A 16,170-nucleotide genomic window follows, 5' to 3' on the forward strand; every position below is an offset into this window, starting at 1 on the left:
AGTGTGTTTGTATTAACCACTGGTTCCATCAAAATATTATCAAGTGTTGAAGGAAGAAGACCCCAGTACCAAGAAAAAGGGGCATCAGTTGTTGATGTTTGGAGTACATTCCCTACCTCAACATCTGATACAACCACTGCTAGTGGGAAATCAGATGATCCCATTAAATTGGGTGATGGTTTAAAGTACCAGGAATTGACGAAAAGAGTTGAAAAACTGGATACATCTGTTGTAGATATCAAAGAAATGCTGCAACAGTTGTTAACAGTTCAAATGGTACCATCCACTGCTGTTCCACCTCAAGCACCTGCTCCACCACCAGCAGATGTTACAAATGGGCTCTGGAATCTTTTTCAGCCATTTCTCCACCAACAACAACAAATGGCTGAGCAGCAGCATGAAAAACATGTTCAAGAGCTCAGAGAAGCAATGGAGTTTAGTTTCAAAACTACACAAGCAGACATCAAGGCTCTGAAAACACATCTGTTGGCAACCACTGGCACTGCTCCTCCAACAGTTCTTTTTATTGATGAAATCCCCTTAGATAATGCCAAAAAGGGGGAGAAAATTAAGGAGTGGATAAAGAAAGGGATTGATAATGGGGTGTATCTTGATCCAGAAAAGGATCAATGCTTAGAAACATTCCTTTGCCAGATGGTAGCAAGAAGGTTGATGTTACACAGAATGCACTAGATGATGGTGTCATAAGTGTAAAAAGGGATAGAGCAGCAAAGGATTTGTCAAGGTGGAATGAGGAGAAGAGAGCTTTCATGAAGCTGAATGCGCAGGGTTGTTCTGGTGAAAAGGATGTTCAAAATCCTGTTCCAAAAAGAAATCTTACTAGAAAAGTAAGGAAACCCAAATCCACACCATCCAGTCTTCCTAAGCATACTTCAAAACCACCATCCAAAAGCCACCAACATCAAACCTCCACCCAAACAGTTGCTGAAACTTCTGTTGTTCCAACATCTGCTGGTACTTCAGTTGTTACAAAAACTGCTCTCACTTCAACACACACCACAATCACTGCCCTATCACCATCAAAAACAACATCTCCACCACCATTTCCTGTCATAGAGCAGAAGACAGTAGATGTTAAAACATCTGTTGTAATGACAACAGTGGTTGAAACACCAGTTGTTTTAACAACTGTTAGTCAGTCACAAACCACTGCCACTCAAATCACCTCTCCTAAAATTAAAAGGAGAAGGATTATCATACCAGATGATGATTCTCCATCACCACCACCAACAGCTTCAAAATCCCAAGCACTTGTCACAATTCCAAAACCCATTCCCTCTCTTCAACTCAAACTCAAAAGCCATTACCTCCTGCAGGTGTTGTGTTTCCTTTATAACTCATAGCACTTAGAGATGAAATCAAATCTTTCTACTATGAGGATAACCCTACCAAAAGGAGCTTGCCTTCAGTTAAAGGATATCCCAGGCCAAACAACATTGAAGAATATTCAGAAATCAAAGCTAAGCAAGCAGAGGATATCGCTAACAAAAATAAACAAGGGAAATCTGATAGGGAATTTCAGCAAAACTATCAGTTTCTTCTTACACAGGTCAGATCAATGGAGCAATTTGCCAAAAAAGTTAGTCAACAAATTTCAGAAAGGGCAGATAAGACCCTGAGAAAAGACTACATTGAAAATATCATGACCTACAAGAAACACAAGGGGGGAGAAACACATGTGCAAAAACTGGACCATTCCAGAGCTTGAAAAGGAAGTAGCCAGGATTCATGAAATGATCAAAGATAATGTCCAGCAGACTCCTCCTGAAAAATTCAAACAGTTTGAAGCTGAAAAGGCATTAGAGTTGATGAGAATGAAAGAGGAGCTTATCACAGCTGATTATGGTTCAAAGAATTTTGTGTCAAAGTGGGGAGAAGCTAGGGCCAGGGCCACCTACAAAAGGTTGGAGGAACTTAGGAAGAAAGATCCAACAGCTCCACAAAAGCCTGACTACTCCAAAGCAGAGGTTTCTAAAAGACCACCAAAGCTGCAAGCCAAAAGAACCAATGCTCCCACTGGTGCTGTTATCTACAAAAGAAGGAGTCAAAACCGGTTGGGTACTGAAACAATTCAAGATCTAATTACTGGAAATGACCTTGTAAAAGAGGGCATTAGATTAATGTTGAAAGAAGATCCTGAATTTGAACAAACTGCAAGTACTGCTCAGCCAGTCATGAATAGGCCAGCATCACCAAATACCTCTTCAAATAAAAATCTCCCAAGAAACCCACCAGGCTCAAAAGTACTAAAGTGGAAAACTGATAAACAGACCCGCGTACTGACAGTGTTCAAGTCTAGTGGCGAAGTGAAGAAACTAACAAGGGAACAAGCTCTTGGCCTGAGTCTTGAAGATTTGCAGGATCTCCTTGATCTTCCACTTAGCAGGGATGATGATGATGCAGATGTCTTAACCTTTGAATTACAACTCAAAGGGCAAATAAGGGAACTGCTGATGAGGCAATAAAGATCTACAATAATGGAGAGTTTTGGCATTATCTGTTCCAGGGGGAGATTGTTGGGATTGAACCCTACCAAAGGAACAAATAATGAAAGCCAAAATTGGATCAGAGCAGTGGATCCAGAATAAGCAGATGTTTGGTTGCAAGTCTCTCCCCTTGAAAGTGGTTTCAACATCTGCTGACCTCCTATCTGCTGATCATGCAAACTGCTGACCTACAACTGCTGATCAAGTCAAAGTCTGTTGAAGAACTAAAGCTCTGCTGCTCAATCTACTGCCTTGTTTCAAGCACTGCTGATCATGACAAGTACTGCTGGGTTCACAGCAGTGGAAGGATGCAGCAACTGTTTTTGTTTACTTTACGTAATGAAATGTAACATCAGTAGTTAGTATAGCAGTGTTTGTATAGGTCAGTTGTTAAGAGTTTGTTGGGAGGTTAGATGTCACTTTCATGGTGACGTCAGCTTTGATGCTCAGTAGTTTGCAAGTGCCTATAAATAGAACAGTTCTCTGTACTGTTCTGTTTAGCTCTTTTCACCATCTTCTTCCTGCACAAACAAATATTGAGCTCGGGCTGAGGGGGAGTTTGTGAATCATACATGCATTGTAATCAGAGTTTAAAATAAATTTAATCATTTGATTCTGTGTTGAAAATGTATGATTGAAAGCATTTCTTCTGTTTGATTGTGAAAAGTTTGCTTCCATTTAATTTCCGCCGCACTACTCTTTCATTGTTCATCTAAATTCAAACACAAATCACAATCAATCCAAACTCAGATCCTAACAGGCATCTTTCTCAGCAAGTTCCTCAGCCTATCATTCTCTTTCTTCTTTTTCTTTTCTTCTTCAGCCTGAATCTTTATCCATTTCCCTTTGTTTTCCTCAAGTTTCTTTCTTTCTCGTTCAGCCTTCAACTTTTCTTTCTCTTCAAGCGACCACCATTTAGGATTCCATTTACTTTCAGAATTTATGCCTTTCTGAAAGCAAATAGTTGCAACTTTTTGAAACTGCATCGCTTGCTCTTTATCTTCAGATTGGAAACGGATCTTGTTGATGAATAAACATTCAATATCCTTCGCTGAGCAGTTCACCAACCACATCGGGTCGTAAACAAATATCTCCCTGATCTCTTTTCCAGCTCGATAAGTGATCACTGCTTCAGTAGAGATACAACTGTATACCCAACCCATGAAACCTTTGTAAAACTCCTGTTCCATCTTGGGCACTGGAATGTTTTTCATCGTTTTTGGCTTTTTCACGTTCAGGATAGTCTCTTTAATCCCTGTCACTGGATCTACCCTTTGAACTCTCTTAGGGTAATGAGGCTTCCAGTGTCTGAAATTCTTCAAAGATTCAAACTTTATGTATCCCCACATAGCTACATCATTCTTCCTCACAGGATACCCTAAAGTTCTCACTTTTGATAACTCTTCTACATCCCACCATGGCAGGGACATAACATCATGCAAACACTCAAAATACTGCACACCATATTCTCTCCTGATCGCATATGCATTAACATGAGGCAGAAAGCCCCAGCTAATGATATCACCAAGTGAAATACTTTTGTCTCTTTGATAATACTTTAACGGTCTCTTAAACTTCCTTTCATGACTATCTTTGAACCATTTTTTACGCTCTTCTTTCTGAAAGTCTTTCGGAGTACCATCAAAATTCTTATCTTTCAGTATCTCAGCGACCTTTCTTCTCAGTTCATCTCTATTTTCTTCAGTGAAGAACTCCATCAGTGTTGGATGTTCAGAAGTATCTTCAGGAACATTCTCCTCATCAGAACAGTCTTCAACCTCAACCCTGTCATACACATCTGCATCTTCAACATATTTGTACTCATACTCTGGTTGATGGTTGATGTCAAATGCATTCAGTTCTTCTTCGAAATCGAACTTGAATTCATTTTCATTCACATTAGTCATCTTCAGGATTTCATCCAATGTGTAGGTATGCCTGATCTCACCTTCTTCAACATGAGGTTCTAATCGAAGAATCAACTTTTCAGCTTGATCAACATTCTGATCATCAACATGCTCCCCCTCTCCATCAGCTCCCTCCGTCTCTTCATTCGCATCATCTTTCATTAAATAATCAACATTTTGCTCATTTGAAGCTTCAGTCACTGTAATACCAGTACCTCCCTGATTATCATCATCTTCATTGTCATCATCAGAACCATGACTACTCGCAGAAAACACCTTTTCATCATCATCGTCCTCTTCATTATCATCCCCTTCATCGTCATCCTCTTCACTATCATCCTCCACATCTTCATCATCATTGCCCAGATCTTCAATCAATACTTCTTCATCGAAGATACCAGATATAGCTGTTAAAGGAACAGGATTTTCAACGACTAAAGATGGCACGATTGATCTTTCAGGCACTGCAAAACTGCTTTCACCACTCTTACCCTTATCTTTCATCTGTGCTTCTATTTCTGCTTGACGTTTAGCTCTTAATTCTTCTACTTGAATTTCTTCAAATCTTTGTTCTATCGACTTTCCAAGTACATTCTCTATCACCTTGTTCATCATATAGAATTCATGCTCTTTTAACGCCTTCGCAGCTTCCAATTCTTTATTCTTTAGTTCAAAATACTTATTCTGTTCATCTCGGCGTGTCTTATCTTCTTCAAGCTCTGCCACCCTCACCTTCAATATATCAATCTCTGTCTGATCGGCATCTATTTTATTCAACAATGATTTGTTCTCAGACTCTAACTTCTTTACACGCATTTCGAGAATATTCTCACAATCTGCCACTCTTTTGTTTTCAGCTACAACTGCATCAACTTTCTGATCTACATTCTTGAGTTGTGCATTACTTAATGTAACAACTCTCATTAAAACTAATACTTAGTGTGATAATTATCCAATAAGGAAACCCTAATTGAGACACCCAAGTAATTCTGCATTAACCCTAAAATTTTCAGAACAATCGGAATCAGGATCAGGGCCCCTAAAACTCAGGGGGGTAAACCCAAGTTGAACGATTATCTAAATAAATCGTTGTTGAAATTTCATTTGATAAAATTATTAACTCAGCAAGCCTAGTCCCGAACCTAGCTACCCTATATTTAGACTGCTTTCCTTACGGACCGTAAGGGAAAATGGCTTACGGTCTGTAAGCATGTCCCAAAAATTAGTATAAATAGCCGACCTTGAGACTTGAAATTGGAAGTTGAAACGACGTAAATTCTCACTGTGTACGTCGAGTTATAGCAAAATCAGTTCCAAAACACACACGATTCACGAAATGCTGCCGCAATCAGGGTAATAACTCGATCGCTATTACGATTCAACGTCCGATCGATTGTAACTATCCAACGATTGTTTAAGTGCCGCTTAAATTGAGCTTATACTTTGTTATTCATCGTGATTTCGACTTGAATGTTTGAGTGCTGTTCGAATTCGGACTATCCTCTGTCATTCGTTGTGAATCCGTTGAATTGTTAAGTATTGCACTTTGTTAATCGTTGTGAGGGGTTAATCTTGTGAATTGACGTAACTGCTGTATTAGTTACTAACCTCGTTTGTGTGTATTGTGAATTAAATTAGGTTAATCAAAGGCTAATCAGTAGGCTTATACTCTGCTTGTTAAAGCTGCAATGTGAGTCATTCTCTTTTTATCAACTGTTTTACAAAACTCCAAATTATTTTCAAAGTTATAATTACAGGGATTAAGTCTTTGTAATCACCAAGTTACAGCCGGTATGTGAGGTTTTGTATACATTACTTGATAATCTTCAACATTGGGGCAACCAATGGGTGATATGACCATAATCACAGACACCATTGGACAGGTGGGCCAATGGGTCGAGTGATAAAGTACCGTGGGTAGTTGGTTTGATATCAGAAACATTGTAATCGCTCTTAATACTGTAAATTATAACAAATGAGTCGTTTTAGTAAAATTGAGTGATTCACTCAGTATTTCCCCGCAGACAAAACCTTTTTCAAACATGTTTCAGGTGATCTGTTGTGAGCACTACCAGCTTAGAAAAGTGGCTCAATGTAAATAAATAAACAAACATGTTTTGAGAATAAAGATTTCCCTGTGAAATCACCTTATTGTAAATTAAAGGGTTTTATCCCTAAATTATGTAAACGAGCAGTTTGAAATATTAAAAGATCCTGTTTTAAAAAGACTTCCGCTGTCGCCTAAATTAAATACCACAGGATTTCTGTCCCGCGGCTCCTGAAAACGGGTCAAACCGGGTCGGGGGCCGTGACAGAAAAAGGTGGTATCAGAGCCACTGTTTTAAGCTTACTGATTTAAGCTCACTGTTTTAAGCCTATTAAAGTAATTGGAAAATAATTAGGAATTCTGATTGCTATTCTGTGAATATATGTTTTATTAACTGATTAATTGTTAAAATTACAGTATGGGTAAACAAAAGATTTCCGCTATCTACCACAAATTAGATAGTACACCTAAAGAAAAGGGAACCTCTTCCTCCAGATATCCAGCAAATCTAGAAGAAGGGATTTTTTTCCGTAAGGCAAACTATGACAATCCTCTTACCCCAGAGAAAAGAAATTCGATTATTAGGAAGGGTCAGGAGAAAAAGAAACCCCAAGTCAAGAAAGTGAGGTTTAATCCAGAAGTCCAGGAATTAGGCAATAATCCACCTTGGGAAGAAAAATTAGATGAAAAATGGGCAAATCTTTATATGCTAGCTACCGTAGCAGAAAATGCAAATCTCTAAAAAAATTACCGACACCCTAAATATAGTAATAGCACTTCCCATTACCCAGTAAATAAATAAATAAATAAATCCGAGTGTGTCCTCTTTCATGTTATCTTTTGTACAAAGTAGTGTGTAATAAAACTTCAACGTTTATTTGTTAAACTTTGTTCCAAAGTTTTAACTTAGCATTTTTGTGCATTTTGCATATATGCTACACAGCATGAGTGAGCTATCTGAAGCATTTCAGAATCTCAACCTCTATCCAGTACCAATTGAAGTCTCCCACAACTTCACTGGTTACATTGCTGACTTGGAGGAACCCATGGAATTCAAAGCTCCACCTCCGGAGAAAGCAAAACCTAAAAAGAGGAGAAGATATGTAGGATGGAGGAAAGTGCGTAGGAGAAAACCCACAACTAAGAGACTTCCTAAAATAGAAAATCCTGTGAGCAAAGGAAAAGAAATAGAGACCGGAGAGAGTTCCAAACAAGCAGAAATAGAAATAAGGGAAGATATTAAGCAAAAGGGAATAGAGATCGGAGAGAGCTCTAAACAACCTGAGGAGATCACATTCCAAGACGAAATAGACCGTCTACTGTCAAATTGTGATGTCATAGAACCTGTCAACAATAATCTCTACTCTTACCCTGCCACAGCCCAACTCCCAATAAATTTAGAACCAGCTATTCCAGACCCACTAATCCACACACGACCTTTAGTCCAAATGGAAGAATAGTGGACAAATGACTGGCAATTCCAAAACACGATCAATAGTCCTTATACTTTTCTCCCACAGTTTGATCCAGAACCTATCCCCAATCCGCCAATGAGCTATGAAAACTTAGCCGAACTTCGTCAGTTTGGTGAAGAACTGATAGGCACCGGGAATAGGATCCGGGAAATAGGAGAACAAATTTCCTGGAAGTATGACGAGAGGGAGCGTCACTACTAAACTGCCAGTTCATCAAAGAATAGCGGGGTTGGAAAGTCTGTTTGTATCATAACCATAATAGTAAAAAAATCTAACTCTGTAAAATGGGAAATAAAACATTGTAAGATAAACAGGGTGTATGGAAGAATATATATTCTATAAAACAAAATAGAAGTCGAGGCATCGACAATTTTGGTTATAGATGGGTGTTGTAAGATTTTATGTGTTTATGTGTGATTATTTTGTTATCAACAATTAGATACTAATAATTCATACCAATACTCATTAGCAGATGGAAAACGCTAATAAAGAACCAATTAATGAAGTAAATCAATCTGAGCAAAATCAGGAAAATCAGTATATGACTAGGCAAGATATCGAGAACATTGTTGCTCAAGGGATAGCCAATGCTATTCCAGAAATCAGGGCTGCTGCTCAAAAACATGTTGAACCACAACAATTAATTCCTAGTAAACGTACTTCGGAAGATAACGACAGTAACAACATAAATGGAGGCGACAATCATGACGATCAGGAACCAAGACAGGCCCCACTCCCTAAGAAAATGAAAGCTGCAACGCCTGGTTGCACTTACAAAGAATTTCTTGCCTGTAAACAAGCAGAATTTGCAGGTAATGAAGGGGCAACTGCAACACTGCGTTGGTTAGAGAAAACCGAAGCAGTAATTGCATTAAGTAAATGTGCTGATGAAGATCAAGTGATGTACGCGTCAAACCTGTTCAAAGAAGGGGCGCTAGAATGGTGGAAGACAGTGCTACAAGCAAAAGGAAGAAGGGTGGCCTACGCGATGAACTGGGAAGAATTTAAGAGTCTTGTAGAAAGAAAATTCTGTCCCGAATACGAAAAGGAACAAATGGCCAACAAGTTCCTGAGTCATCGTATTATAGGCGTAGACTGTCGAGGATATACTTCGACATTCTTTGAATATGCGAGAGTGGTACCTACCCTGCCTTCGCCAGAACCGGTACTCATTTCCCGTTATATTTGGGGATTAATCGGAGAAATCCGTAACATCATTGAAGCTGCGAGACCACGCACTATTGACGATGCTGTGGAATTAGCTAATACCTTAAAAGATGAACTGATACGCACAAAAGAAGAAGATCGAAAGAAGGAATTGGCTCAGAAAATTACCCAAGGATTTCGTACGGGTAATAATAATAACCGCTTCAAAAGAAGAGGAACAGGGCAATCTTCAAACCCGCCATTCTGTAGAAATTGCAAAAGGAAACATTTTGGAAGATGAAATATAACCTGCAATTTTTGCAAATCTGTGGGACATAGTGAAGAAAACTGCAAAAAGAAAACCATAGTCTACTATAACTGTGGGGAAACAGGACATTACAAAACAGAATGTCCTAAATTGGTTAAAACCGCAGAAAATAAAGGCAAATCAGCTGAAGGGACAAACAAGAAGAATGCCCGAGCATTTCAATTGACTACTCAGGAAGCCGAACGAATTCCTGATGTCATAACTGGTACGTTTTTAGTTCACGACGTCTATGCAAAAGTATTATTTGACTCTGGTGCAAACGAAAGTTTTATTAATACTTCATTTTGCCAAGCTCTTAAGCTACCATTAACCACCCTTAGGCAGATTTTTACAGTCGAAACGGCAGAAGGGAATTCTGTTGACATAGATAAGGTTTTACAAGAAGGAAAGATAGAACTGTTAGGCCATAAGTTTTCTGCAAACCTGTTACCTATGAAATTAGCCGGGTTCGATGTAGTGTTAGGAATAGATTGGTTAATAGCCAACCATGCTCGAATCCTTTGTGATAATAATTCCGTAGAAATCCGTACCCCTCTAGGAGAAGTAATTTTAATCACAGGAGATAGACCTCGAAAGCCACTGAAATTTATTTCAGTAATGAAATTAGTTAGTTATTCAAGGAAACAAGAAACGAGGTATATGATTTCTGTAATCATTAACACTCAAAGTAAGGAACTCCAGGATATCCCTATAGTTTCGGAATACCTAGACGTCATTCCAGAAGAATTACCTGGGTTACCACCCGATAGAGAAGTAGAGTTTAGAATTCATCTAATTCCGTGTACTACACCAATAGCCAATGCACCTTATCGATTAGCACCCACCGAAATGCTAGAATTGAAAAAGCAATTAGACGAATTACTAAGCAAAGGATTTATACAACCTAGTTCATCCCCTTGGGGTGCACCAGTATTGTTTGTGAAAAAGAAAGACGGATCAATGAGAATGTGTATCGATTATAGGGAGCTGAATAAGGTTACAATTAAGAATCGATACCCATTACCTAGGATTGACGATCTTTTTGATCAATTGCAAGGCGCTAGGTATTTATCTAAGATAGACTTGTGCTCCGGATATCATCAACTAAGGGTACAGGAAGAAGACATACCTAAAACTGCTTTCAGAACTAGGTATGGTCATTATGAGTTTACAGTCATGCCCTTTGGACAAACAAATGCCCCAGCAGCATTTATGGACATGATGAATAGAACCTGTAAACCATATTTGGATAAATTTGTAATCGTATTCATTGACGATATACTCATTTATTCCAAAAGTCACGAAGAACATTGTGAGCACCTACATGCACTCTTAACATTGTTAAGAAAGGAAAAGCTTTATGCCAAATTCTCGAAGTGTGAATTCTGGCTGCAGGAAGTACAATTTTTAGGACACATGGTGAATCACGAAGGAATTCACGTAGATCCTGCTAAAAGAGAAGCAATCACCAATTGGAAGGTTCCACAAACAGCTATGGAAATTAGAAGTTTTCTAGGCTTAGTTGGATACTATAGACGATTTATTAAGGATTTCTCTAAGATAGTTGTACCTTTGACTAAGCTAACTTGTAAAGCAGTTAAGTTTGAATGGGGACCTAGACAAGAAGAAGCTTTTAAGATTCTAAAGCACAGATTAACGAATGCTCCAATTTTAGCCTTACCCGAAGGAACAGAAGATTTTGAAGTATATTGTGACGCTTCAAAATTAGGATTCGGATGTGTGTTGATGCAACGCAAGAAGGTAATTGCGTATGCCTCTAGGTAGTTGAAAAAGCACGAGGAAACTTATAGGACTCATGACTTAGAATTAGGAGCCATAATTTTTGCCCTTAAAATCTGGAGACATTATCTGTATGGAAGTAAGTTTACTATTTATACAGATCATAAAAGTTTAAGTTACATATTTGAGCAAAAAGAGTTAAATATGAGGCAAAGAAGATGGATGGAAATCCTAAGCGATTACGACTGTGATATTCAATATCACGAAGGAAAGGCAAACGTAGTCGCAGACGCCTTAAGTCGTAAGTATCACGAAAAGCAAAAGCGAGTCCGTGCTCTTAGGTTAAATCTACAATTAGATTTAATGGAACAATTGAAGAGAGTTCAGGAAACGGCAATCAAGGACGATTCCGAAGGAATGAAAGGTTACATAAAGGAACTAGAACAAGGAAAGGATTGAATTTGGAGATTCCACAAGAAACGAATTTGGGTACCTAAGCAGGGAGAATTAAGAAATAAGATTTTAGAAGAAGCTCATAAATCTAGGTATACCGTACATCCAGGAAACAATAAGATGTACCAAGATTTAAGAAATAATTTCTGGTGGATAGGAATGAAAAAGGACATAGTTGAATACGTAACTAAGTGTCTTACTTGTTCACAAGTTAAGGCAGAACACCAGAAACCTTCATGACTACTACAACAGTTGGAAATGCCTGTATGGAAATGGGAACTCATAACAATGGATTTTGTTACTAAGTTACCCAAAACCAAAAAAGGTAACGATGCTATTTGGGTAATTGTGGATCGATTAACCAAATCAGCTCATTTTCTACCAATAAAGGAAACCTTTAGCATGGAAAGGCTAGCCAAGTTGTACGTAGACGAAATAGTATCTTTACATGGAGTCCCACTCTCCATTGTAATAGATAGGGATAGTCGTTTCACTTCCCATTTCTGGACTAGTTTCCAGGAAGCAATGGGAACCCGACTAAACTTAAGTACAGCATATCATCCTCAAACAGACGGACAAAGTGAAAGGATGGTACAAACCTTAGAAGACATGCTCCGAGCATGTGTAATTGACTTTGGTGGTAATTGGGATAACCACTTACCCTTAATTGAATTATCCTATAACAATAGTTATCATTCAAGCATAGAAGCTGCTCCATTCGAAGCACTGTATGGACGCAAGTGCAGAACCCCAGTTTGTTGGGCAGAAATAGGAGAAAGTCAATTATCAGGTCCAGAAATCGTACAAGAAACCACTGACAAGATAACACAAATCAAGGAAAGACTGAAGACAGCTAGAGATCGCCAGAAAAGCTACGCAGACAATCGCCGCAAGCCACTAGAGTTTCAGGTAGGAGACAAAGTGCTTTTAAAAGTTTCTCCTTGGAAAGGAGTGGTACGATTCGGTAAGAAAGGAAAACTGAGTCCAAGATATGTTGGACCATTCCCAGTTATCCAACGAATAGGACCAGTAGCTTATCGTTTACAACTACCAGAAGAATTAGCTGGAGTACATGATGTGTTTCATGTATCCAATCTCAAGAAATGTTTATCCGACGAATCCCTGGTAGTACCTCTTCAAGATATAGAGGTAAATGAAAAGCTGAAATTTGTAGAGAAACCCCTACAAATGGAAGACAGGAAAGTCAAGTTTCTCAAACACAAGCGACTAGTACTAGTGAAGGTCAAATGCGATTCAAAGAGAGGACCAGAATACACTTAGGAGCTAGAATCAGAAATGAAGCGAAAATACCCTCAACTATTTCAGTAAATCTCGAGGACGAGATTTTCTTAAGGTGGGGAGGATGTAACAACTCTCATTAAAACTAATACTTAGTGTGATAATTATCCAATAAGGAAACCCTAATTGAGACACCCAAGTAATTCTGCATTAAGCCTAAAATTTTCAGAACAATCGGAATCAGGATCAGGGCCCCTAAAACTCAGGGGGGTAAACCCTAGTTGAACGATTATCTAAATAAATCGTTGTTGAAATTTCATTTGATAAAATTATTAACTCAGCAAGCCTAGTCCCGAACCTAGCTACCCTATATTTAGATTGCTTCCCTTACGGACCGTAAGGGAAAATGGCTTACGGTCTGTAAGCATGTCCCAAAAATTAGTATAAATAGCCGACCTTGGGACTTGAAATTGGAAGCTGAAACGACGTAAATTCTCACTGTGTACGTCGAGTTATAGCAAAATCAGTTCCAAAACACACACGATTCACGAAACGCTGCCGCAATCAGGGTAATAACTCGATCGCTATTACGATTCAATGTCCGATCGATTGTAACTATCCAACGATTGTTTAAGTGCCGCTCAAATTGAGCTTATACTTTGTTATTCATCGTGATTTCGACTTGAATGTTTGAGTGTTGTTCGAATTCGGAATATACTCTGTCATTCGTTGTGAATCCGTTGAATTGTTAAGTATTGCACTTTGTTAATCGTTGTGAGGGTTTAATCTCGTGAATTGACGTAACTGCTGTATTAGTTACTAACCCCGTTTGTGTGTATTGTGAATTAAATTAGGTTAATCAAAGGCTAATCAGTAGGCTTATACTCTGCTCCTTAAAGATGCAATGTGAGTCATTCTTTTTTTATCAACTGTTTTACAAAACTCCAAATTATTTTCAAAGTTATAATTACAGGGATTAAGTCTTTGTAATCACCAAGTTACAGCCGGTATGTGAGGTTTTGTATACATTACTTGATGATCTTCAACATTGGGGCAGCCAATGGGTGATATGACCATAATCACAGACAGCATTGGACAGGTGGGCCAATGGGTCGAGTGATAAAGTACCGTGGGTAGTTGGTTTGATATCAGAAACATTGTAATCGCTCTTAATACTGTAAATTATAACAAATGAGTCGTTTTAGTAAAATTGAGTGATTCACTCAGTATTTCCCTGCTGACAAAACCTTTTTCAAACATGTTTCAGGTGATCTGTTGTGAGCAAAGAAAAGTGTCGTTAAGCACTACCAGCTTAGAAAAGTGGCTCAATGTAAATAAATAAAGAAACATGTTTTGAGAATAAAGATTTCCCTGTGAAATCACCTTATTGTAAATTAAAGGGTTTTATCCCTAAATTATGTAAACGAGCAGTTTGAAATATTAAAAGATCCTGTTTTAAAAAGACTTCCGCTGTCGCCTAAATTAAATACCACAGGATTTCTGTCCCGCGGCTCCTGAAACGGGTCAAACCGGGTCGGGGCCGTGACACTTACCCAATCAAAATCTCCAATATCATCAAGACCCACATTCAAATTATGAGGAACAGTTGTGAAACCTTTGTATCCCAAAGAACCAGGTGTTGTTTGAATGGGTGGTTGTGCAAGTGGTGGAGTTTGGAATATTTGTTGAGATGTGAGTAAGGTTTGTTGTTGTGGTGGTGTAGCAGTGTGAACTTGTAATGGTGAATGAGGTGGTGTGAAATGAAATGGTGATGGTTGTCTTGGTGGTGTTAATTGTTTCGGAGGTGATTGATGAGGTGGTGATTGTATAGGTGATTGATGTGGTATTGGTTCAGGTGGTGGTGATGGTGGTTTACTTGGTTCTTGGGAAGGTTTCTTCTTCAAAACGATCTTTGTTGGCTTCTTGATCTTTTGAGTAACCTTTTTAATCTTCGGAGACACAATCCTCTTTCTCACACCAACTTTCTTCCTTCCACCCGAAGGCGATTGAGATTCAAATACATGCTCAGGAGATGGAATATATGCAGCATCATCCTTCTCATGTCTCTTCCTCTTTCTCAACTGTCACACCCCGACCACGTAAAACATCAAATCGTGGCAGAAACGTCGGGGAGTGTTGTAACAGAATTATTGTTCCACAACCATGGCAATTAAAATAATATTTTATTCAACAACCAAAGGGGGAATTCATTGTCTCAAAACAAGAACTAAAGAGTTATATTGTCTTAAAATAAAAGAAACAAGAGTATATAATTAAACTAAGTCTATCTTCATTTTATGTCACTAAGGCCCAAGTCCACCCTAGCGTGTTACGATCAACATCCTAAGCAACAACTCCTGAAAACACATGTGAAAATATGTACGCCAGCATAAAAATGCGTGTGAGTAACATAGGTTTTGTAAAATAGGATTCATGACTTAGGTTTAAGAAAATATTTAATGAAGACTTGTCATGAATCTAGTTTAAGTGTTTGCTTTTATAAAATGTTTGAATAACGATAACAAATCAGTTAATATGTATATATGTGAAAGAATAATGTATGGTTAAAAGAATAACCAAGTAAAAATAAGTTGTATAAAGTAAGATGTTTTGTAAAACAAAGTCCTGTGAAAAATATGTTATTCGTGTAAAATGTATAAGTCCAAATTGAATGATTTAAATAACGCTACGATATGTAATATAATACAAACACTTATATATAGGAAGTACCAGCGGCGTATCCACCATGCTTGTATCATACTACACATGTCTCGTTACTTAAGTCACATAAACAAACCACCGATGTATAAAGTCCATGTTTAAACCAACCATCAAATGTTCTTGTATAAACCATTGTCATATGTTTAAAAGTTCAAAACGTAGTCAAGTAGTCATGTATGTGTAACAAATGTTATGTATGTTAAGTAAAATGTATTCACTTAAACCAAATGTGAAAATGTACAAAACAAAGTATTTTGAGTATATCAAAAAGTTATGTTTTGCAAAGTAAAAGCATGTTTTAATGATACAAACATTTATGTGGTAAGTTAACGCATACATTCAAGCCTTGAGACAGACGGATAACCCTAAGTAAAGGTTATCAAAAGAAATGTTTTCGGATTCAGTCATTCCTTTCATCCAAACAAACCTAGGATGTCAGGAACGGGATTTGTCAAGTACTATGGTACCATTACTTACTACCGAGCGGCGTAGCTAATGTTAATGAATGTATATAAGTTCCGTTTGTGCATACCAAATGTTATACCAAATGTAAACATGTTATATGAAAACAATGTACTAAGTATGCTAAGTTAACACACAAAGCAGAAAAAGTCATGTAAAACGATGT

The sequence above is a fragment of the Helianthus annuus genome, chromosome 15, assembly GCF_002127325.2.
Source record: "Helianthus annuus cultivar XRQ/B chromosome 15, HanXRQr2.0-SUNRISE, whole genome shotgun sequence".
In the NCBI taxonomy this organism is placed as follows: Eukaryota; Viridiplantae; Streptophyta; class Magnoliopsida; order Asterales; family Asteraceae; genus Helianthus; species Helianthus annuus.